Source organism: Cibotium barometz, chromosome 6 (assembly GCF_041138505.1).
Source record: "Cibotium barometz isolate CiBa-2024 chromosome 6, ASM4113850v1, whole genome shotgun sequence".
NCBI classification, from domain to species: domain Eukaryota; kingdom Viridiplantae; phylum Streptophyta; class Polypodiopsida; order Cyatheales; family Cibotiaceae; genus Cibotium; species Cibotium barometz.
In genome coordinates this window covers 31,124,410-31,150,190 of record NC_141051.1, presented here as the reverse complement: position 1 = coordinate 31,150,190, position 25,781 = coordinate 31,124,410, and positions in this window count along the sequence as shown.

The following is a 25,781-nucleotide window of genomic DNA, read 5'->3' as shown; positions in this document are numbered from 1 at the left end:
CAAAGAAGGTGGATGCAGACCCTACAGGAATTTGATTTTGAAATCAAGTACCACCTCGGCAAAGAGAATGTGGTAGTAGATGGCCTCAGCAGAAAAGCCTCCTTGCTTGCAATTACTATAGTATCAAATCCTTTGATTATTGAAGCAAGATAGAAGATCATGCAGGATAGATTCTTTGGCCCTATTGCTACCCTACTTATACAGGAAAGCAAAACTCCACAAGAGTTGAACAGAGTTCAGGGGTACAGCCTCGATGATGGCATTATGTATTATAATCGCAGGCTATGCATTCCCAATGATGAGGGAACCAAGGATCAAATTCTGAATGAAGCCCATGACAGCCTTATAGCAGGACATCTAGGTTTCATCAAAACCTACATGTCTGTAAAGAAAAGCTTCTTTTGGCCTGGTCTGAAAAAGGATATATTGAATCATGAAATGTACGTCAATGTCTGACATGCCAGAAAGTCAAAGCTGAAAGAGTAAAAATGCTTGGGAAGTTACATCCATTGGACATCCCCCAGATGAAGTGGGAATATATCAGTATGGATTTTATTACTGGATTACCTTGAGTGCAATCAGGTTACAACTCCATCTTCGTGGTAGTTGACAGACTAACCAAAGTTGCCCATCTGATCCCAGTAAAAGAAACCTACACTACAGTGGATGTGGCCAGAGTGTTCCTCAAAGAAATCTTCAAATTGCATGGCCTACCCATGAGAATAGTAAGTGATCGAGATCCCAAGTTTACTTCAAGGTTCTGGACTACATTTTTCGAAGCAGTGGGAACTTTCTTGGATCTTAGCACAGCTTATCACCCTGAGACCGATGGTCAAACTGAAGCGGTGGTAAACCAAGTAATCGAAGATATACTTTGGTCATGCTGTGGGCAAAAAACCCAAGAAGTGGCTAACTATCTGCACCTAGTCGAGTTCGCCTACAATGCTTCTTATCACAGAAGTATTGGGATGAGCCCTTTCAAAGCTTTGTATGGACAAGATTGCTTAACTCTATTAACTTGGTCCGACCCATTGATTAGGGTTGAGATGTCCAGACAAATGCTTGACGACATGGAGCAGCAGATGCAGGCAATTCGTAAAGATATAAAAGCTACCCAGGATAGACAAAAGCAGTATGCAGATAAGAAGAGGACAGACAGAGAATTCAAAGAAGCAGATATGGTCTTCATTTGAGTACGGCCCAAAAGAAGTTCTTTATCTCTTGGGAAGTACAAGAAGTTATCCCCCAAATATTATGAGCCATATTTGATTACAAAGAAAGTAGGTGAATTAGGCTACGAGCTTCTTCTGCTTCCTCATCTCAAAGTTTATATTGTATTTCATGCAAGCCTTCTAAAGAAATATGTGCCAAGCCCAAATCATGTGCTTGATGATGAAATCCTAACCTCTTCAACCCAAGGGCAGATGGAACTCCAACCTGAAGAAATTCTTGATGTTCAAGAAAAGATTCTCAGGAACAGAATTCTCAGAGAATTATTAGTAAAATGGATGTTCTATTCTTTTGAAGATGCCACCTGGGAGAATGAAGCCAATCTGTTTTTGCGGGATTACCCCCAGTTTGCGAGATGAGGACATCTCATGTTTTTCAAGTGGGAGAGAATGTAATATTCCTCCCCAACCTCTCAAGATGTCCAACATCTTCCCTTGTAATCAAATCCCTCTTCAGAAATATAAAAGATCTTGTTTCTGCCAGTTTTGACCTAGAGAGAGAAAATCTTCTAGAGAGTGGTAATTCAGTTTTTAAATATTTTTGGATAAAAAAAATATCTCATCTTATTAAAATAAGTTCCCCTAAAATAGAAGTTCAAAAATATTTTCAGAAGGTGCATTAGAAATTAAGTATAATCTGTTCAAGAGGCATTATCCTGGGGGTGAAGATTTTTTTGAAATTTTAAATTAAGGTTCCTATGGACCAATAAGATTCATCCAAATGTAGGGAGGAGATAAATAGAAGAATAAAAGAAAAATCTCTCAAAAATGAGTAAATACTCACATAAGATGAAGAGTTGACTAAGGACAAGGTTAATAGTTAAAAAAGGGAGATATTTAGAAGTAATGATGCATTTTTGACACCTCTGCATGGGGGAATTTCCCTCATGAAGGAGGTGCCTATTTCACATACTTGAATGAGTTTTAAACTCCCAAATAATGAGATATTTTTATCTCTCCTCTATCCTGTTTTAACTAGATCCAAAAAGTGAGCAAAACTGACCTAAAAATGATCAAAAATTGACCAAACTCATTTGGAAAATTCTAGAATCAATTGGCTTGGTTAGAAGCTCACTTTTTCCTATAAATAAAAGCCTTCCTCTTTGTTGAAACTCAATAGTGTTTTGCACTGTTACCCTGCCTCTCCCAAGTGCCAAAAACAATGAATTTTACTCATAATTCATTAGTTTTTTACCTTCCCTCTTCCAAAAGATTGGTGGCCACTCTTGTTTCAAACAAGAGTTGAACCCTCAAACCATCAAGCCAAAGGAAAGCTCTCAAATTCATTAGTAAGTTGGAGATTCTTCTCTTTTTCATTCATTTCATGGTTTTTTAAGGTTTTTTATGATTTTTGTCTTCTCTACATTGCAAATGATGTTATGCCTCATTGCAAAAGGCATTCCCCTCTCTTCTCTAGTAAATCCAACCATTCTTTATCGTAGGTGAATGATTAATGAATAAAATCAAGTTTTTCATAATGTTTCTCTGAAATAAGTAGAAAAATGTTACTTTAGAATGATTTAAATACTCTTGATGCATTTCTAATTAATTTTAGAGACTTAAAATTGAAAAATGGTCAGCCATACAAAGGAGGTTATGGCAAAAAATTTCAAAAAAATTTAGAAATAAGTATTATCTTTCATTATTCTAAAAGAGTAATCCTCATGATTCTATATTCTAAAGTATCATTTTCATGCATAGAAGATGCATTTTGATTATTTCTATAAAAGAGATTTAGTTTTATTATAAAAGTATTACTTTCATTATTATTGATTTTATGCATTAAAGTATGCATAAAAGAATATTTTTTTTATTATAAAAGTGTTACTTTTATCATTATTGATTTTTATGCATAAGAGGATGCATAAAAGAAATTTATTTTTTTTATAAAAGTGTTACTTTTATCATTGATTTTCATGCATAAAAGTATGCATAAAAGATTATTATTCATAAAAGATTATTATTTTTATTATAAAAGTGTTACTTTTATCATTATTGATTTTTATGCATAAGAGGTTGCATAAAAGAAATCTATTTTTATTATAAAAGTGTTACTTTTATCATAATTGATTTTCAAACATAAAAGTATGCATAAAAGATTATTTTTTAAATTATAAAAGTGTTACTTTTTATCATATTTGATTTTCATGCATAGAAGTATGCATAAAAGATTATTTTTTTATTATAAAAGTGTTTTTTATCATATTTGATTTTCATGCATAGAGGTATGAATAAAAGATTATTTTTTATTATAAAAGTATTACTTTTATCATATTTGATTTTCATGCATAGAAGTATGCATAAAAGATTTTTTTTTATTATAAAAGTGTTACTTTTATCATATTTGATTTTTATGCATAAAAGTATGTATAAAAGATTTTTTTTTATAAAAGTGTTACTTTTATCATATTTGATTTTCATGCATAGAAGTATGCATTAAAAAAAATTATTATAAAAGTATTACTTTTATCATATTTGATTTTTATGCATAAAAGTATGCATAAAAGATTATTTTTTTAATTATAAAAGTGTTACTTTTATCATATTTGATTTTTATGCATAAAAGGGTGCATAAAAGATATATTTTTTTATATTAAAAGTGTGATTTTTGTAATAAATGGTTTTTATGCATAAATGGGTGCATAAAAGATATTTTTTTATATTAAAAGTATGATTTTCATCATAAATAATTTTTATGCATAAATGGGTGCATAAAAGATATTTTTTATATTAAAAGTGTGATTTTAATCATAAATGATTTGTATGCATAAACATATGCATAAAAGAAATTCTTTCATGTTAAAAGAGTGATTTTCATCATAAATGATTTCTATGATGATAAAAGTGTGACTTTCATTAGAATCGGATCAGAATCGGATTTATGCATATAGAATCTTTTTAATTAAATAAGGGTTCTCCTTAATCCTCTGTTTAATTTTCGCAAAAATTAAAAAAATGAATAAGTAGATAATCTGTGAGAAGAAATACTACCGTTTTATATTCACTAATATGGTAATGAGAAAATTCAATTAAACTATCGAAGTCGGAGATCGAGATAAATGATTATTTTATTCCTCATAAGAAATTCATGTTTTAGAAATCTGTAAGCAAATATTTGTCGAACGAAATTTAGAAAAAGAGAAATTGAAATAGTACCTTTCGAGAAAGATAGTTTATGTGTAAGGTTCCTCCCTTCCAAGATGAGAGAAACACTTAAGATAGTCTGCTAAGTCTTATCTTGGGAAAAATTTCCTATTCATCGACACCTTGACCCTGCAGAGATTCAAGGATACGATTTATAGGTATGACCTAGCTCTATCCCGCAGGGGGAGCGTGATTTTCTAAACATCAAATCACCCATAGGGTAATCGATCATAAATTGGGCAACTACTAGACTTGATTTCTAAGGACAACGCTTTTTTCCTCATCTTATGCAAGGCACAGCCCCCGCTGGCCTAGTCTTCTAGAATAGAGTTGCCCAGGAACCTAACTATCTAGCGTAGGCTTTCACTTAATCTGTTGGAAAGCTACCCGACTAATCGGGTCCACCCGTCCGTAGGATGGTGCCGTCAGGGCATTCCATCCTCCCACTTTCTACCCTACTCACGCATCAATTTATTTTCTAATTAATCCTACCACACTGTTTGACATAAATAAACATATTCCTTAATTAAGGCCCTTTTTCACAAGGTTCGTTAAAACAGCCTTCTTACACAATACAATCATACCAAAGACAAGATGTAATTATATAAAAAGTTTATACATGATCCAATTCCATACAAGCCAAACTGGCTCTCTTATTCTTATTCTGCCGATGATCTAGAATTCGGCCTTCCTGCCTCTACATGTTGGGCAAAACCCTACGGGACCATACACCTCATCGTCGGCCGCTGGCGAGGACTCAAGCCGACTTGTCGCCCTCTCAGGCTCCATCGCTCGATCCTCCCGCCCCTCAGAGGGATGTCTGCACACTAGAGTGGGCTTATTTACTACACTAGCCTGGGCCCTCAGAACTAGGCAGCCTCATAATCTCTCGCCTCAATCGGCGATCCTTATTCTCCCAAAGGTATGAGGGATACCTTGGGCCATTCCCGGGCTTTGCTAACGACGCCGCCCGGCTACACAAGCACGGAACAGAGTTAGCGTTGAAGCCAAAAAAATCTTGAATTCTAAAGATAACATCTTCAATGCAATTTACTAAATATTCATAATTCATGAAGATAACAATTTCAACGCAATTTATCGAATACAACATCACATAATTCATAACTTCATATAATTTTTATGTCGTCATTTAAGAGGAAAAGACACCATTCATTAACACAAATTAAAGGAAAATTCCTTCTTCTTTTTTTTTTTTTAAAATTAACCAAGCTAACCTGGCCACCGTTTCCTTGAGGGGCTTGAAAAGGGAGGACTGGAGCCGCGTTGGGCGCATCTTCCCCCATCTCATTGTTACGTGCTCCTCTTGAGGCAATATTTTGTCGTCTCCGAGATGAGGCCATCTTAGGCAACGCCTTGTAGAGCTCGCTGCTGCGATAGAAACGCTTCAGTCGGATCTGAATTCCGAGCTCGTTTGCTCACCGTATGAGCAAAAGAATATGGCGCACGAACCCTCGCTTGAGTCAAAAAACCCTTACTAAAGTCTACGCAAATGGGGGGGGATTGTGAGATGTCCTTAAGGGCAAAGGCAAAAACGTGGAGAGGGCTGGAAGGGGTGGCTGCAAGCCTCTCTGTAAGTCTATTCACACGGGGGGGAGAAGAGTTAAGGACACTGGCTCTTAGCAAGAGGGGGATGGAGGAAAATTGGCTTATCTGAAAAGAGCCAAATGAGGGGTGGCTGCAAGGGCGGCTGTACTTGCAGCAAGTACGCTACACAGGGATGGACGGCGGTACGGACAGGGTATACGCTACACAGAAATGCGTGCCGTCTGAGGAGCACCCCGGGGGTTTATATAGCAGAGGGGTGAGGGTACGGGCGCTGCGCAAAGCAAGGACGAAAGGACGGTGTACCTTCAAAGGCTATGGATCAGTGGCCTGCATGGGTCTAAGGGAAAGCTACGGTGTCGGTTGTCCGGGAAAGGAGTGGTACGCATGTACCTTATCTGGTCTGGGGCAGCATGGGTGTCCACGTAAGGGTACGCGTGGACCATACAGTGGGCGGCCGTCCTTTGGTTCTTGGGCAGTCATTGTATTGGCACCCTAGTAAGTGTGTACGGACCAAATTTTTGGGGCGGGATACCCAAATTTGGGACACCTGCCTCGATTTGCGTGCCGGACCGCCCCGGGGGGCGAAATTTTTTTTTGTCCGGGAGGTTCTCCTGGTCGCAGGGGTTCAGACCGTTCGTCAATCGGACGTGCGGTCATGCATTTATTAAGGTTTTAAAGGTCGCCGTTTTTTAACTAAAATGATTGAAATTAGTGTATAGGCTTGATCCGGTGTCCGTTTTTTGGATGCTGTAAAATCTTATATTAGGGTAAAATCACGTGCAAATTCCAAATTTGGGCTCAGAATTTGAAGATTCTAAGTAGAAATGACTCAAATAATAAAATCATTGATAAAAACTCATAATTACATGGACATTTCTTTATTAGTGAAGATGGGTACATTACATCCTTCTCCCCTTAAAGAAATCGAGATGTCCTCATCTCGTCATGAATTGGGGATAATCCTTTAAGAGTGTAGCTTCATCTTCCCAAGTTGCATCTTCTTCAGGGTAATCTTTCCACTAAACTAGATGTTCTACAAGAGTTCTATTTCGGAGTTGCCTTTCCCTAGAATCTATGATGCTACTGGGCTATAATTCAAGGACTCCTTGAGTAGGGATTACAACTTGTTCATCATCAAGAATATGATCGAGACTGGGGACATATGGTTTTAACAAACTTACATGAAATACATTTTATGGACTTTGATATGGGCTGGGAGTTGGAGTTTATAGGCACTTTTACCTAGACACTTGATAACTATATAAGGACCACAATACCTAGGGCTGAGCTTCTTATATTTCCGGAGTGATAGAGAACTTCGTTTGGGTCGGACTCGTAGAAGAACTCTGTCTCCTTCCTTGAAGATACTTTCAGACCTCTTGTTGTTAGCATAAAGCTTTTGTTGATCTTGGGCAGCTTTAATATCTTTTTGGATTGCCTTGGTTTGTTCCTCCATTTCTTCGAGCATTTTCCTGGATGCCTCAACTCTTACGGTTGGATCAGAGAAATTTAGAGGAGACAGGCATTCTTGCCCATAGAGTGCCTTGAATGGTGACATTCCTATGCTTTGATGATAAGATGTATTGTAGGCAAATTCTACCAAAGGAAGGTATTGAATCCACCTTCTCGGTTCCCGTCCACAATATGCTCTGAGAATGTCTTCAATTACTTGATTGACTCTCTCAGTCTGGCCATCGGTCTCTGGATGGTAAGCTGTGCTAAAGCAAAGTTGAGTTCTTGGGAGACCATGAAGTTTGAGGACTTCCTTGATGAATATTCGAGCAACATCAGAAGCTTTGAAGGTCTTCTTTGCTGGTATAAGGTGAGCTACTTCGGTAAGTAAGTCCACTACTACTAGAATGGAGTCATATCCTCCTTGAACAGTGGGGAGACTTGTGACAAAATCCATACTAATGCACTCCCACTTCATTTGGGGAATATCTAATGGTTGAAGTTTTCCAGGCATCTTGACCCTTTCAGCTTTGATCCCTTGGCATGAGAGACATTGCTTCAAGTACCGAAGCACATCATTTTTCAAGCCTGCCCAATGAAAGCTCCTTCTTACAGCATTTAATGTTTTTGCATAACCTGGGTGTCCTGCAGCAGCAGGGCTATCATGAGCTTCATGGAGGATTAGTTTCTTTAAAGCAGGATCCTTAGGGATACATAGCCTGTTTGATTGAAGTAGAGGCTTCCTTCATGAGTGGAGTATCCCTTGATTAGATTCTTCTCTTTCTCTGAATGTCCCCCTTCTTCTACTAAATTTTTTATCCTCTGATAATCTGGATCATGAGATGAGACTTCTTCCACCTTGACTAGTATGGGATTATTTGGCATTGAAACTGCATTCAAGAAAGGTTTGCGGCTAAGTGCATCTACTACCACATTGTCTTTCCCAGGGCAGAATTTAATGTCAAAATCATATTCTTGTAGAATTTCAATCCATCTCCTTTGCCGCATGTTGAGGTTAGGCTAGGTGAAGATCCACTTTAGACTTTTGTGGTCAGTTTACAAGCTGGAATTTGCCTCCCAAGAGATACTGTCTCCATAATTTGAGGCAATGAACAACTACTAAGAGCTCCAAATCATGGGTGGCATAGTTTGCTTCATATTGCTTCAGCTTGTGGGAAGTATAAGCCACTGGTCTTCCTTCTTGGCCTAAGACACCACCAAGTGCTAGACTACTAGCATCGGTAACCACTTCAAATTCCTTGGAGAAATCAGGAAGCTTTAAGACTGGGACAGAAGTAATAATGACTTTCAGCTGATCAAAGCTGTTTTGATGGATTGGCAACCACACTATTTTGCAATCCTTCTTAAGAAGGTCCGTTAAAGGTGCAGCTACCAAGGCATAATCTTTGATAAAAATCCTATACCAACCCGTAATTCCCAAAAATCTTTGAACTTCACGAACTGATTTAGGGGGTGGACATTCTAGAATATCCTTGACCTTGGCAGGGTCTACTGAGATGCCATCTTTGGAGACGATGAATCCAAGATACTCAATTTGATGAGTAAAGAAGGTACATTTGCTCTTCTTGGCATAGAGTTTGTGTCTGCGCAGCAATTGCAGAACTCTACGCACATGCTCCTCATGCTCTTCCATTGATTTGGAGTAGATTAAGATGTCATCAAAGAAAACAAGCACAAACTCATCCAAGTAAGGACGGAATATATCTTGCATTAGGTGGTTGAAGGTTGCAGGAGCATTGGTTAACCCGAATGACATTACAGTAAACTCATAGTGGCCATAACGGATATTGAAGGCTGTTTTGGGTATATCTGCTTCCTTGACTTTGATCTGATAGTAACCAGACCTCAAATCTATTTTTGAGAAGACTTTGGCCCCATGAAGCCTGTCAAGAAGTTCATCGATGCGAGGGATATGATACTTATTCTTGACAGTGACTTGATTGAGCCCTCGATAATCTATGCAGAGGCGGAGAGTCCCGTCCTTCTTTTTTTGGAAAAGAACAGGTGCTCCCCAAGGAGAGCTACTGGGGCGTACAAATCCTTGTTCAATGAGTTGGGAAAGTTGCTCCTTAAGTTCAATGGCTTCAGGAAGGGACATTTTATAGGGAGTTTTTGAGACGGGTTGAGCTCCAGGGATCACCTCGATTTCATGGTCGACTTCTCGAGGAGGCGGTAACCCTGTAAGCTCGTTAGGGAAGATGTCAGAGAATTCTTGGAGCCAAGAGGGTTCTGTCTCCATACTAGGTTCAATGACTTTGTTGAGTTTGACTAAGAAAACTTGCTGACCCTTACGTGTTCCCTTGAGAAGATGTTTTGCCTTGACTACCCTAGACTTAGGTTTTCCTGTGATCCCCTGAACAGATATTACTTGGCCATACTCATTTTCAAAAGTGATACTCCCCTGGTTACAATGAATGCTAGCTTTGTTCGCAATTAACCAATCTATCCCAAGGGTTCCATCATAAATTCCTAGTGGCAAGACTCTAAAGTGACCATGAGTTTGCTCATTACCCAGCTCAAAATCAAGGTTTCCTATAGAGTGGCGAGATACTACTTCTTTCCCACTGGCTAACTCTACAATCATTTTTCTAGCTATTTTTTGACTCAAGTTTAATTTTTGCAAGCACCTAGGAGAAAGGAATGAATGGGTACTGCCACAATCAATCAAAAGCTGAAATGGCTTACCGTGATGAGTGGCGAGGGTTTGGATTACACCAAATTGTTTATTCGGACCTTGGTGTTCTACTGCCGCATGGACGGTGGCGCGCTCTTCTTCAGCCATTTCCAAGGTCGGTTCTTCACTTATAACACAGGCAGTTCTAGCAACTGTTCCTCCGCGGCCTCTGCCACGGCCACTGCCTCTTGCACCTTGGTGGGTAGGGGTTCCACGGCCTTGATTTCCTCTGTTACCTTGGTGAAATGATGTTGCCATCTTGGGACAGTTGGCTCTAAAGTGTCCCGACTCATTGCACTCAAAACACAGAGGGCCTTCTCTGGAAGAAGCAGCATATGAGCGGGGGGCAAAAGAGTTGCCTTGTCGCCCTGTGTTGTAGTAGAGGAAATTCTGTTGAGGTTTCTTGTGTAGGGTTGATCTTTAAGGTTTGCCTCAGGGTAAGATCTCTTTTGATTCTTCAGTTTGTTAGCCTTCATTTCTTTCACAAGGGGCTTTGCTCGTATGAGAGCATCCTATAATGTGCTTGGCCTCATTGCTTCAAGGCGGGAATCTAGGGGTTCATTTAGCCCTTGGCAGAAACGAGCCACTTGCTGGGAAGTAGTCATAGCTAGGGCATACTTCCGAAGGGTAATAAATTTGGAATAGTAGTCCTCATCAAGAGTTAAGCTACACTGTCTAAGACTAAAAAACTCATTCATCTTTATGGATTCATGGGATGGAGGAAGATATCTTTCCTTCACTGCCTGCTTGATGTCTTCCCATGTTTGAGAATGCTCGGTGACTTCCTTGTCATGGCACCACTGTTTCCACCAGAGTTTAGCATCTCCAATGAGGCGAAACCGTGCGAGCATAGACTGATTTGCTCCTCCAGTACCGACAGCAGAGAAATAATCGTCCATTGCCTCAATCCAGACTTCAGCATCCTTCTCAACCTTTGAACCTTCTCCTCTAAAGGAGGGAGGTTGCATTTGCTTGAGCAGGAGCTTCTTCTCCTGGGTATCGGTGTAAAGCGCATTGGGAAGTGGAGGGTGGTCGTCCTGGTCATCATTGTAAAAACAATTTTAAGATTACAAGATTCATATTTGCACAACGCTTAATTTTTGGGAGAGTAAAACATTGAAATTATTTTATTTTTAAATATTTACAAGGATGAGTTTTATTACAAAGATCTGAGACTAATATAATTAGTCTCATTTGACATCAAGGAGAATTCCTAGGCTTGACTATGACATAAGGGTAGAGCGGTCCACATAGGTGAAATATGGGGGTTCCGCTGTAGTTTCTAAGACTCTAAAAACTGATGGTAAGGGTGGTAAACTCTGGATTGGGGTAGATCCCAACACCGCTACTCTATCAGCAGGTAAGACCTGCATCACTTTGTCATACACCCAACGGTCCTGAGGTTTGCGAACCCCATCTATAGTCATCGAGGTTTCGGCCCTGGTGGGGGTGCCGACGAACCAAAATAAACGGATCATCTTCAGCTTCTCAATCCAACGAATCCGCTTAAGGTCGGTGGTGAGGTTCCCAATCTGATCTGCTCGGATGAAGAAGTATCTCGGCCCACGACTCCAGAAATCTCTACCCCATCCTCTTTGAATAAGAGAGAAATGAGGGAGGGATATCTTCTCTAATATCTTTACCATGGTGTCGCGGAACTCGAAATTCGAGGAGTGACTAGCAGTCTCGAAGATGCATTGGAAAACTAGAAACTTGAAGTAGGCATCTTCCTCTTCCTACAATCATTCAACATCAATTCAACTTATTTGTTTTAGTAGGATGTCTTTACTAATTAGCATTATGTTCGGTAAAACATTTATTACAAAACAGTCCTTAAACTGCAATTCCTAAGAGCCAAACTTGCTCTGATACCAATTGTGAGGTTTCTCCCTTCCAAGATGAGAGAAACACTTAAGATAGTCCGCTAAGTCTTATCTTGGGAAAAATTTCCTATTCATCGACACCTTGACCCTGCAGAGATTCAAGGATACGATTTATAGGTATGACCTAGCTCTATCCCACAGGGGGAGCGTGATTTTCTAAACATCAAATCACCCATAGGGTAATCGATCATAAATTGGGCAACTACTACACTTGATTTCTAGGGACAACGCTTTTTTCCTCATCTTATGCAAGGCACAGCCCCCGCTGGCCTAGTCTTCTAGAATAGAGTTGCCCAGGAACCTAACTATCTAGCGTAGGCTTTCACTTAATCTGTTGGAAAGCTACCCGACTAATCGGATCCACCCGTCCGTAGGATGGTGCCGTCAGGGCATTCCATCCTCCCACTTTCTACCCTACTCACGCATCAATTTATTTTCTAATTAATCCTACCACACTGTTTGACATAAATAAACATATTCCTTAATTAAGGCCCTTTTTCACAAGGTTCGTTAAAACAGCCTTCTTACACAATACAATCATACCAAAGACAAGATGTAATTATATAAAAAGTTTATACATGATCCAATTCCATACAAGCCAAACTGGCTCTCTTATTCTTATTCTGCCGATGATCTAGAATTCGGCCTTCCAGCCTCTACATGCTGGGCAAAACCCTACGGGACCATACACTTCATCGTCGGCCGCTGGCGAGGACTCAAGCCGGCCTGTCGCCCTCTCAGGCTCCATCGCTCGATCCTCCCGCCCCTCAGAGGGATGTCTGCACACTAGGGTGGGCTTATTTATCGCACTAGCCTGGGCCCTCAGAACTAGGCAGCCTCATAATCTCTCGCCTCAATCGGCGATCCTTATTCTCCCAAAGGTATGAGGGATACCTTGGGCCATTCCCGGGCTTTGCTAACGATGCCGCCCGGCTACACAAGCACGGAACGGAGTTAGCGTTGAAGCCAAAAAAATCTTGAATTCTAAAGATAACATCTTCAATGTAATTTACTAAATATTCATAATTCATGAAGATAACAATTTCAACGCAATTTATCGAATACAACATCACATAATTCATAACTTCATATAATTTTTATGTCGTCATTTAAAGAGGAAAAGAAACAATTCATTAACACTAATTTAAGAAAAATCCCTTCTTCTTCTTTTTTTTTAAAAAAATTAACCAAGCTAACCTGGCCACCGTTTCCTTGAGGGGCTTGAAAAGGGAGGACTGGAGCCGCGTTGGGCGCATCTTCCCCCATCTCATTGTTACGTGCTCCTCTTGAGGCAATATTTTGTCGTCTCCGAGATGAGGCCATCTTAGGCAACGCCTTGTAGAGCTCGCTGCTGCGATAGAAATGCTTCAGTCGGATCTGAATTCCGAGCTCGTTTGCTCACCGTATGAGCAAACGAATATGGCGCACGAACCCTCGCTTGAGTCAAAAAACCCTTACTAAAGTCTACGCAAATGGGGGGGGATTGTGAGATGTCCTTAAGGGCAAAGGCAAAAACGTGGAGAGGGCTGGGAGGGGTGGCTGCAAGCCTCTCTGTAAGTCTATTCACACGGGGGGGAGAAGAGTTAAGGACACTGGCTCTTAGCAAGAGGGGGATGGAGGAAAATTGGCTTATCTGAAAAGAGCCAAATGAGGGGGTGTGAGAGGGGTGGCTGCAAGGGCGGCTGTACTTGCAGCAAGTACACTACACAGGGACGGACGGCGGTACAGACAAGGTATACACTACACAGAAATGCGTGCCGTCTGAGGAGCACCCCGGGGGTTTATATAGCAGAGGGGTGAGGGTACGGGCGCTGCGCAAAGCAAGGACGAAAGGACGGTGTACCTTCAAAGGCTATGGATCAGTGGCCTGCATGGGTCTAGGGGAAAGCTACGGTGTCGGTTGTCCGGGAAAGGAGTGGTACGCATGTACCTTATCTGGTCTGGGGCAGCATGGGTGTCCACGTAAGGGTACGCGTGGACCATACAGTGGGCAGCCGTTCTTTGGTTCTTGGGCGGTCATTGTATGGGCACCCTAGTAAGTGTGTACGTACCAAATTTTTGGGACGGGGTACCCAAATTTGGGGCACCCGCCTCGATTTGCGTGCCGGACCGCCCCGGGGGCGATTTTTTTTTTTTTTGTCTGGGAGGTTCTCCTGGTCGCAAGGGTTCAGACCGTTCATCAATCGGACGTGCAGTCGTGCATTTATTAAGGTTTAAAGGTCGCCGTTTTTTAACTAAAATGATTGACATTAGCATATAGGCTTGATCCGGTGTCCGTTTTGGATGCTGTAAAATCCTATATTAGGGTAAAATCACGCGCAAATTCCAAATTTGGGCTCAAAATTTGAAGATTCTAAGTAGAAATGACTCAAATAATAAAATCATTGATAAAAACTCATATTTACATGGATATTTCTTTATTAGTGAAGATGGGTACGTTACATTATGAAGAACCTTTCCAGACCCAAACTCTAATTCCGACTATTGACCAAGACCTAATTCCTTCATCAAATTCAATCAATGACGATGTGCCCAGTTCAGGAAAAATGTACTCAAATCTCCTACCGTATCTGAAACTAAGTTAAGACTTTTGATTTTGATCTGAAGATCAAGTCAACAAAATTCAAGGAATTCTGTTTGGAATTCAGACCTGGATCTAGAAGTATTGGGATACGAATTTAAGATTTATTTCATGGTATTCAAACAAAATCAAAACTAAAAACTTGCATAGAAACCCTGTTTTCTTAAAGGACTGTCTTACGCCAGAATGCTAGAGGGAGCATTTGGCATATATGTTTATCTAAGGGAAGTTCGGTTCAGCTGGCAGGGAGTGTTCGAGGGACAGGTCATGCGGCAAAACCTGCCGAGGTCTTGAGCAGCCTCGATATGGTTAAAATGGTGCGCTTCTGGTACGATGGATGAGGGCTGACAAAACGGTCCCTGAGTGAAGTGCCAAGACACCTAAGGAGGATCCTGTCTGACCAGGTGATGCACGGGCTCGCAGTGCCGAGAACACCCATGCGTATGTCGTGGAAGATATATATGTATGGTGACGAAATGATTATTGTAATCTATTACTGGATCTCATTGTTGCTTACCAGCTCGTCCCAATGGAGAGTCCAAAGTGGTACTGTTTTTGTGAAACAAAGGATTGAATGGAAATTTTGAGTTATGAAATTTTGAATTATGAAATCTGTGATCGTATCTATATTGTCAATGGATTTTTTATATTAAAGTTTTAAAGAGGAGTATGTGCATATCTGTTTTAAAGAGGAGTATGTGCATATCTGTTTTCTAAAGCTAAAGTTTTAACACTAGTTCTGTAATTGGACACTTAAGTGTCCTGGAGACACTAAAGTGTCCTGAAAAGTTAGCATTTTTCTTGAATTTTTATGGGCAATCTATTAAGAGTTTTGAAATGCTTAACATCCACAAATGTTCCTCACGACCCAAAAAATCCTTGAGATTTTTTAAATTGCACTTTTCTTAGCTTTTGCAAGGCAATATTTTAATTTTCTTAGACACATGCTGATAAAACGCATGATTTTTGCTGTTTTCAAAATAGTAGTAATTTGGACATAACTTTTAGAAGGGACATAGTTTGATCATGAAACTTGGCTTGATGGAAAGCCCATGATGTAAACTAAATCTTGGAATCATCAAACGATAATTATTGGATATATTTTTGACTCGCTAATATTGAAATGACGTTTTTTATACAGGTGGAGCATGAATTTTTCTCCTTCCATATGCAAGCTAATAATGTAAAACTTGAGGTGCACCCATGTTATATAGGGTAAATACTACTTTGTTTTGAATTTTCCAAAACTTTAGAGCCACTTTTTGGACCTCTTCTCATACATGGCCTTTTGTGCAACCTGTTTTTAATACATAAAATGTCTAATTATGAGCCTGATTTTGATTTTCATCAAAGGGGAAAGCTGTGTAAGTGCATTATTTGTTGTAACTATAGGTTTAGACTACTTGTGAAAGCATAGTTATGATTAGTTTTTGATAAAAGATGATCAAATTTTATATTTTTATTTTTTACAGTTTTTTTAGAACTAGGCGATAAGAACCTACTTAAGTGGAGGCTAAGTTAGTGTCATACACATCAAATTATGGCTTATTTATCTCATCTCAAGCATGAAAACCAATAATCAACATTATCATTGATAGGGCTACATTATTTTTTAGTGGTGTGATTGAGTTTTGATAATACACGTTACTTTTGCTGATTTTATGCAACTTTTTTGGAAAAAATTTCAGGAAAGGAAAATGATTTTTTTGGTGAACTTCTACCTCCTTGAACTGATGTATGCTATCAAAATATCTTGGGAAAAATGCTATTGATATCATTGGAGTTTTTTTTGAGAGAATGATGCTTGCATATTTGGAAAAATCCTGAAAAATGTTCATTTTCAAGACATATGCTACTTTGTTGCTTATGTACTTCCAAATAAAAAGACATTTTATATGTTTAGCATTTTTTACATAAGCATAGGGTTATGTTCTACATGCCCAATGAAGCATTTTGGTTTTTAAATCCTGCATTAGGAGTTTGATTTTTTTTTGCAACCCCCAAAAAAGGACACTCAAGTGTCCTGTTTTGGTACCAAACTAGTGTTAAAGAGGAGTATGTGCATATCTGTTTTCTAAAGCTCAAGTTAAGAAAGGCAATTCAATTATGGGTGGGTGAGTACTTGTTTGGATCTATCGATTCCAGTGGGCAGGGTGGTGGCTAACCCATGGGCCGGATGGGGTTAGGCTGGAATCAGTGGAGTTTTAATAATCAAACTCAAAAATCTTAGAATTACGCTAGGATCTGAGTAGATAGTTAATTCCCTGATAAATTTCTCAATTGAGTGGATCAACCGCTATGCCTAATCTTGATTAGGAAAAAAGCATTGAATTGCTTAGATGATCAAATTATATCAGTGATAGTTTCCTTCCATCTGGTTTATTCAGGTGGAGGATAGTTTAGAATTGATCTCGTTAGAAAAATTCGTTAAGAAAATTCAAAAGGTGGAATCGTCCCCGCTTTCCGGGCATGGGAAATTTTCTCGGTTTTGGTTTTCGGAGTGACCACCAGCCTAGTCTCGTGCCCGGACATTCGAAGGCGAGGCCTCGAGTGAGAAACCCTACCCTGCACATGAGGGGGCTGCTTTCGCTCTGTCAGCTACTGGGAGTCCGGTGCACGGAGGGGGGCAGAGGGGTCTCACACATTTGCACTGTTGGAGGCAACAATTTTGACTGGCTTTTTATTGCCCTTATTAAATATCTTTTTCCATATGGATGCAATGTGTCTGGGTATATAATTCTTGCTACAATAGCATGCGTTGTATATGATAGGTAGTAGGGGAATCTTAGTGCTTGGCAACCATACCCCTGACCAAACACCCGTAGTGCAAACTGTTTCTCGGACAAGCACCATCTTCTCAGCATTTAAAGGGCACTTTGTGTCCACCACAAAACCTATTGTTTTCCCAGTTGAGACTTTGCCATAGGGCCACATCTAGCTTCTTGTCCCAATCAATTTTGTTAGCATTTACAATTGTCTTTATAATCTTGGTCAGAACCTTGTTGGTTGATTCTGCCTAGCTGGCCGTTGCACTGTGGGTAGTAGGGTGAGGACTTCTTATGATTGATCTGGTATCTCTCCATCAACCCTTTCATTACTTTGTTCATGAAATGTGTGCCCTGGTCACTGACTATTCCCACTAGAAATCCATGCCTAGTAATGATGTCCTTGAAGAGGAACTTCACCACCTCTGCTCTACGGAGTTGCTCTTTACAGCTCTAGCTTCCAGTCACTTGGTAAAATAGTCAATAGTAGCCACAATGATGTACTCACATCTGCTACTCTTTGTGGGTGGACTCATTGGTCCAACAAAATGCAATCCCCACTTCATGAATGGATATAGCGGTAGTATAGGTGAGATGGGCAATCTATCAAAATCTTCGAGTTGACCCATTTGCTGATAGTTCTTTGCTTCACTGTTGGCATCCCTTATAAGTCAATATTAGATAAAATGGAAAAAATCCCTCAAAATGGGAATGTATTTAAAAAATTTGTTTTGGCCATAACGTGAACATGCAAACTCTAAATTTGTCGAACAAAGTAGATCTAGATTCTACTTTTCAAGCTCTTTCCAATGATATGTCACATGAATATGTTTTGACAAACTTTTGGGATGAGTTTACCATACCCCCACTTTTTTCATGGGAATGGGATTTTTCCCACTTTATCTAATATTGACTTTTATGACAGTTGGCCATAGGTTTGCTTATAAAATTTTTCGAGCTGTTATTTCTCCACTCATGTGTCCTCCAGTGATCCCATAGTGTGCTTCTCTTAACACAGCTTGCTGCTCATGATCTAGGACACATCTGTGTAAGATCTAGCTTCTCTGTACCCAATGCTTTGGTGAAGATGTCAGTGACCTGATCCTGTGTGCTGACATAAACAAGGTCAACATCTCTTGCCAAAACCTTCTCTCTGACAAAATGGTAGTGGACCTCTATATGCTTCGTGCGAGCATGAAAAACTGGGTTCCTGGCCAATTGTATACTACTAATGTTGTCACAAAAAATGACAACTTGTCTATCGACTGATAGACCCAAATTTGCAAGTAGCTTTCTCAACTAAGCTACCTCACATGCTGCCATAGACGGCATATGGAAGGTTATGATGGAATCTATTCTAGAGTCTTACAACCTTGTTGATTTCATCGTTGTTGGGGTTCCACGGCCAAAAGTAGAGGAAGAGGAGTTACCGTCCACCCGAAAGGACCAAGAGGCACAGGCACAGTTGTGGGATTGTGTCATGCTGCCAGGGTCCGTTCACTTATCTTCCTCAACTGCACACCATATGTAATCAATCATGTAAACATATGATGCTAGCCAGAGGTATATAGAAGCATTTGGCTTCTCTTCTTCTCACACAATAGGGTATCGCCCTTGAAGAGGATTTCCTTGGAAGTACAGATGCGGGTTATGAGCCCTGCAAAGTTGTCGAGATAATGCGAGAACATATTAACAAGGTGCAAGCTCTTCACCCAGGAAGTTCTTTAAGTTGGGAAAGAGATATTGTCAGAGGACATGGCCATAACGTTGTTGTCGCATTCGCCCTCTCAGTACTTAGCATTTTACTCGTCTTTGATTACCAGTGGGGCAGTAGGCTGCTTAGCACCATCACGTGTGGGAGTATCTTGTGCCCATGGTCTTGGACCAAGAGGAACGATTCACGAACCCTCCACAGAGGGCGGAGGTTCGGAGGCCTTAACTTGCCAACTGTTGAAAGGCCATAACGTGGGCAAAGGGAAGGCTTCATCGGAGAAGTCTTCTGAGAAGAAGTCTGACGCTAACCACACGAGAAACTAAAGGCAAAGAGGACCTATAAATGACTATGGCGAGAAAGGCCACTATTGGGCAATGTCCCAAGTAAAAGACCGAGAAGGGTGAAGATTCCTCAGCAGCAATCATGAAGACTCCGGCTTTTGTACACTTGGAGGTGATGGACATCGATGTTTCTTTTTCTTCAAGCAGGGAGGAGGTTGGAGGACTCTCCGCTCTATGGATACTCGAGAGTGGATTCTAGATAGTGGTGCTTCTAGGCACATGACTCCTTCCCGTTTAGATTTATAGGATCTCTTGCAGGTATCCTAGTCACATTCTTACTAGGGATACATCCACTATCCTAGTTCACAGTGAGGGCAGGTTGGAGATAGTTCCCGATGTGGCAGAGAGGGGAAGCATTCCTCCCGCATGTTGTATGTTTCGTCCCTTGGTTTTCAGCTGTTGTTAGTGCATCAGGTTTGCAAGACTACCGTACGAGTAGAGTTTGATGAGCATTTTGTTGCTCTCCGGGACAAGGCAACATGCCAGGTAGTTTGGGAAGGCAAAGTGGAGAATGGAGTTTACAAGCTTTCAGCACTCTCTCTCCCAGGTCCTCAATTTTGTTATGAGTGGCAGTCTGGTAGTGGCCACTTAAGTGTGGATACACTGCAGGTGCAGGCTTTCCTGGACGAGATGGAGGATAGCTTGCCAGTTGATGGCAAGCAATTGGCAGGAACTTTCCAGTACTGATGTTGGTGGTCCTTGTGTTAGTTAGTCAACAGGAAACTTTTCAGGTGACCTATTCTCTGATGTCTTGTAGCATTCGGGACAAAGAAACTCCTGTAGATGAGGATGTTCTTTCCACCATGGGGACCTCTCGCAAAGCCAGGAAGGTGCCAGTTAATTACTTGTTGTTGCAGAAGGAGGTGGTTGTTGCACATTCTCTAGGCTTTGTGGTTTCGGATTCAAAGGGGGTGTTTCACAGGTTTCAGAAGGCCTTGCATGGTCTTTAGCAGGTTTCCAAGACTTGGCTTCCCACTATAACACGTGTTGATCCTTGTGAGCACTGTGATGCCTTTTTAACTCGGAAGCAAAATGGTTCATTTATTTGGTTGATGGATACTAGATTGGACGGGAGCTTTCTGATGAGGCAGTTGAGCTCATGGTTTTTGCAGATGACTCTTTGGGAGGCAAGATTGCATATCTTGTGGTTTTTCTGTAGCGTGCGTAGGATCGTGGACTCTTTTATATAGGAGGGGGATTGATGGATGGAGTCTGACTCCATGGTTGGAGTGACTCAGATTGGGGAGGAGATCCAGACATGAGGAGATCTACTTCAGGCCTAGGAGCAGTTTTATGGAGTAGTAAGAGGCAGTCATCTTTTGCCTTGTCATCGAGAGAGGCAAAGTACCGGGATACTTGTGCTGCTGCTTGTGAGGTGGTGAGGTTGCAGAGGTTGCATGGCAGGATTGGGCTTCCACCGGACCGGAGGAACCCACGGTCATCCAGAGGCACTTTGTTTGTGAACAGATCATGCTAATGATAGGTTGCTAGAGTTCTATTTGATCACTATCTTAGGATTTGCTAAGGCAATTTGCTAAGGCGGCACCCCAACTCCATGTGGTTGGTTTCACAGCCAGGAGCTAAGAGGGGGTGTTAGAAGTCATCTACTCTCTTTATCTAGACACCAGGGCCTTTATTGTGGGTGTGTCCACCCTTGTAGGTGTTTTTCTCATTTCTCCTCACTCCCCTTATTTTTTCCCATTTTTTCAATTTTTCTATTGCTTGAGGGGCAGTCGTGAGCTGGCAGGCGCATCTTTTCTCTTGCCGATTGTACCCAAATTTTGTAGTGTGCGTACATATTATGAGCGGTAACCCTTGAGCAGATTATCCGAGCAACACTCAATGGATTTATACTTGAATGAATGTTTTTTTACGGAATATCTTTTTTTTAAAACCTCAATCGACAGCGCTCATATTAGCACATGTTTTTTTAATTGATTTGATAGTAAACCTCTAGGAATTTTTGCAACTTTGGAAGTTGCTAATTTATTGCACATAATAAAAATCTTACTAGGGATTAAAATAGAGGCAAGCTTATGTAAAGATAAGGTCTTATGGATAATTTTCTTACTTAGATGTCCAAATTGAGTGACATAAAAATAGCCGTATTGGTCTACTTTAACTTTAATCTTGCATGCATGTACCAAGGTACAAAGAGCCAAAGACATATACCCTTGGTTTGAATGCTCTCATGATGCAATTGTGTGTATTATATTTGCACATTCATTGTATTTTCTATAAGCCTCAACATGGCATGTTAAGTGGATACCTATTAAACATTTTCTATAAGCCTCAACATGGCATGTTAAGTGGATACCTATTAAACATTTGCCAATACTCCTAGGGCTATTCCAAGAACAAAATTAGGAATAGTGGCATTGTTCACTTTTAAGTAGATATGCCTATTAATACCTCCCCTCAAGCTTGTGAGATTGCCAACAATTATTTTTTTTCAGTCTTTCTAAGTTCTAACTCAATAGAGGGACGGATATATATTTTAACAATCAAAGATGTAAACTATGAATTCAGAATTTGCAACTGTAAACTCTAAATTTAGAGTTCACAAACTACAAATTTATCTCTACATTAAGGTATGCGAATTTAGAATTTCCAAACTGTAGATTCAAACCTAAAAATTACAACTTGCAATACATTTCCAAAACAACTATGACATGTTCATATTATTAGGTCAAAGAACATTAAAATCACATGATTCAGAAGCCATAATCTATCAATCCATAAGAAGTTAAGGTTTGCATAAGAAGGTAATGGCTATCCATCCATAAGAAACCAGGTCTACATGAGATGATAATGAAAACATGAGAAATTAAGTTTTGCATCAATCCATAAAAAGTTAGGACATGCTCTCTAGACCTCATTAGCCAAGTCATCTATGTAGTCTAGATGTCCATGATGCCTCTCCACCAACTCATAATCGAATGTGCTATCTCCTGTCATTTGGGTAGCCACATCTTCTGCATAGCAAGGCAAAACACTAAGCCCAATTAGTCAAACCCTGCTTAAATTATACACATAGATCAAATAAATTACTCACTAATCAAGAGGTGCATCAAAGTCATAGTCTGTCTCCTCATCATCTATCATGAAGACTGCTTGATTCACACTTGAAGGCCCTGCCTCTATGAAGTTGTCTCTAAGAATGCCTTCCAAGTATCTTGTGTAAATCTCTTTGTCATTGTCCACTACCATGCATGGACGTCCTGAGTGAATTGGTGCTTTCATCCCAGGTGCTGTATCTGCACCAAGCTCAAGCACAGAGCCTCCAATCGGACACAACAACTCCATGAACATCAACATCATGGAGCTACTCTTCTCCAACCCACCACGCCACTGTCCACCCTTTCCCTCTTTTATGCACCGTACACTTGAAGGCAAGTAATGAGTAATGAAATAATTGTCCATGCACACCTTAAGGGATTGGGAAACTTTATTTGCCCTATCAAGATAGTGATGTGCCTTCTTGCCAATCCTAGAGAACAATAGGATTTGAAAGGCGGTAATCTACATGAAACATAGATTGAAAAAGTTAATGGAGAAAAATAAAATACGAACAAACAAGAACATGACAATCATGTAAATAGCCAAATGACATACCTTGACACCAAAGCCAACATTATCCGCAACATCAATGCAATCTCCCGACTCCACGATCCATCTACATGTACTAACTATAAGATACCAATAGCTGAATGCAATTCACATAAACAGACATTATCAACTGTGATATATTGCTCACCTACAAGAAACTTCTAGTCTCATTTGTCTTGCCAAACGCTCAACGAATGAAGTGGATACAGGTGAACACATCACCAATGTCCATCCATAATCATCCATCACAGATGAAGCTATAGCAAGTGAGCATGAGATATGCTCCTCATTGAGAATGTTCCATCCAGGGATTCCACCCTTGATTCCACTCACTATAGGAAGGTCAATCAAGCAAAAATCCACACTCCATGCAGCATTTTTTCCATTGTGTGACTTCTTCATGCCACCAAGTTCATGGTAGAAATTTCTTATGATTTGAAAAGCCCCATCGTACTTGTATTTCTTAACTTCTTTTCCAAGTGATACATAATCATACTCCCAAACTTTGTAGTTTTCTTGTGAGATACGAGTTGCAAATGATGAGAAAGTGGACAAAGGAACATAAACCATATCCGTATTACACACTTTCTTGCTAAGAAGAGACTCCTCCTTTCGTGGATCATTGTCTACAATAACAAAGGACCCTAAATTAAATTTGTAGGAAGCTTCTAGTAGTCACTTTGAAACATGAAAGAAAGAGTTATAAGAAAATAAACTTGTGTTAGAAGTGCCCGTTGGTTTAGGTCTTCCACCTCGTTTGTGATTTGGAGTGACATGACTTGCCTTTTGCTTTTCTACTATTGCTTTTTGCTCCTCTTCAAGCCTCTTCTTTTGTGCCTCATCCATGTTGCCCGATGAACCCGAGTTTGACTTGCACTCACCTTTTAAATGGCAATCATAAGTTTCCTTCTCTTCCTCAATACATGTTCCAGCCTTCATCTCGATCCACCAAGGGCAGTGCTTCCTCTCCCACTCCGTAAGCAATATATGACCATCTTTATGCTTATTCTCTCTAAAAATATGAGAGGTGTACATGCAATAAGTAGCAGGTGCAAGCATAGTCCAAGCCTTGCAAATGGATGGTACCACCTTAAGACTCTTATTTGCAACCAAATAATGGAGATACCTGAATGATTTTAGGATAATATAAGAGAATGCAAGGTAATACAAAGATATCTTTCCATTGAATTCGAAAGCCAAAACGCACCTATAAACCAATCGTCTGCTGGCATTTGTAAGATCAACTTGCTTGGATGGAACAACAGCAAACTGTCATCAATGAAGCAAGAGGCTCAAACAAAAAAGGCCTATGTCTCACTATAATACCATCAAAGTATTCCAGAATAGAAGGATTGTCTGGAAGTGTCGCTGCACCCTCAGTGCTTGATGATTTCATCACTTGGTCAAGCAATCGCAACATCTGTCAACACATGGTCCGTCCATACTTCTTTTGCAAGCCAAGGTATGAAACCATGGTCAGTCATAGGCATCCCATAACTCTCCTTTAGATTGTCATCTGCACCAAGAAGAGAAAGAATAGATAGTTGCTTTGCCTTGGAACAGGTTGCAATTGATACTTGGTAAAGATTCTCCAAAGTGATCTTCATTGATGTATCCTCAAATGGTAAATTCCAAAGGATATTAAACCACTCCTTGCCATGGGAAGGATTGACTATTGTCAAATAGTAAAGTTTTAGAAGAGACTTTGATACACACCACAAACCGTATATTAAGGTTTTCAAAGTACAAACTAAAAATTTGCAAGTTGTAACTATAGATTTATAATTTTCAAATCATATATTATGGTTTATGAGTTGTAAAATTAGAATTTGAAAACTATAAATTCAAATTTGCAAACTATAAATTCAGATATCTGAGATATAAAACGTAGACTTTTGTGGACTATAAATTCAAATTTGTGATCTATAAATACAAAATTTTGTAAATTGAAAACTTACCCGTGTAATTTTTCTTCGATATGTTGCTCCCACAGTCTTTTTAATCTCAAGAATCTTGGACTCTATCTCATCCTTTGGCATGGAAGAATGCAATTTCTTGCATTGAGCCTCAAAATCCGATCTCCATTTCCCCTTTCAACATAAATAGATAATCTCATCATAATGTTATTGGAACACAAAGCAAAGTCACAAAAAAAGAAAATATATAAACTAAAGAACTAATACTTACAGCAAATACCATCCTCCCAAGAATAGTTTGGGTGAGGGGATATGAAAAGATGCAGGGGGGAAGAGAGCTTGAGCTCTTGCAAGCACACACACACACTCACAAAACCCTAATAGAGAAAACACAAGGTGAGAGGCTGAAAGTCTTCTTCTTCTCTACTCAACACTCAACACACCATATACAAGATAAGAGTACACACAATATGAAAGGTACTAAACCAAATACATACACGAGTTCTCTATAGTGTGAACCCGACTAAATGAGCTGGCGCTATAACTATGCCAATCTCTAGAATGGCTGTCACACAGCCTGTCATTCCACTGGCCGCATATCACCCAAGATCTCACCAACCATACTAGTGGTGTAAGTGTGGGGCCTATCCCCCAGGCGGGTCATCTGTGGCCACCGCCTCACTAGATGAGCTGGATATCTCAACACTCCCCCTCGAGCTCAACTCCATCTCATGTACACCAAGTGAAGCCCTGAATCTGCGAAGCTTCTCTGTACCCAATGCTTTGGTGAAGATGTCAACGACCTGATCCTCTATGTTGACATAAACAAGGTCAAGGTCTCCTGCTAAGACCTTCTCTCTGACGAAGTGGTGGTGGACCTCTATGT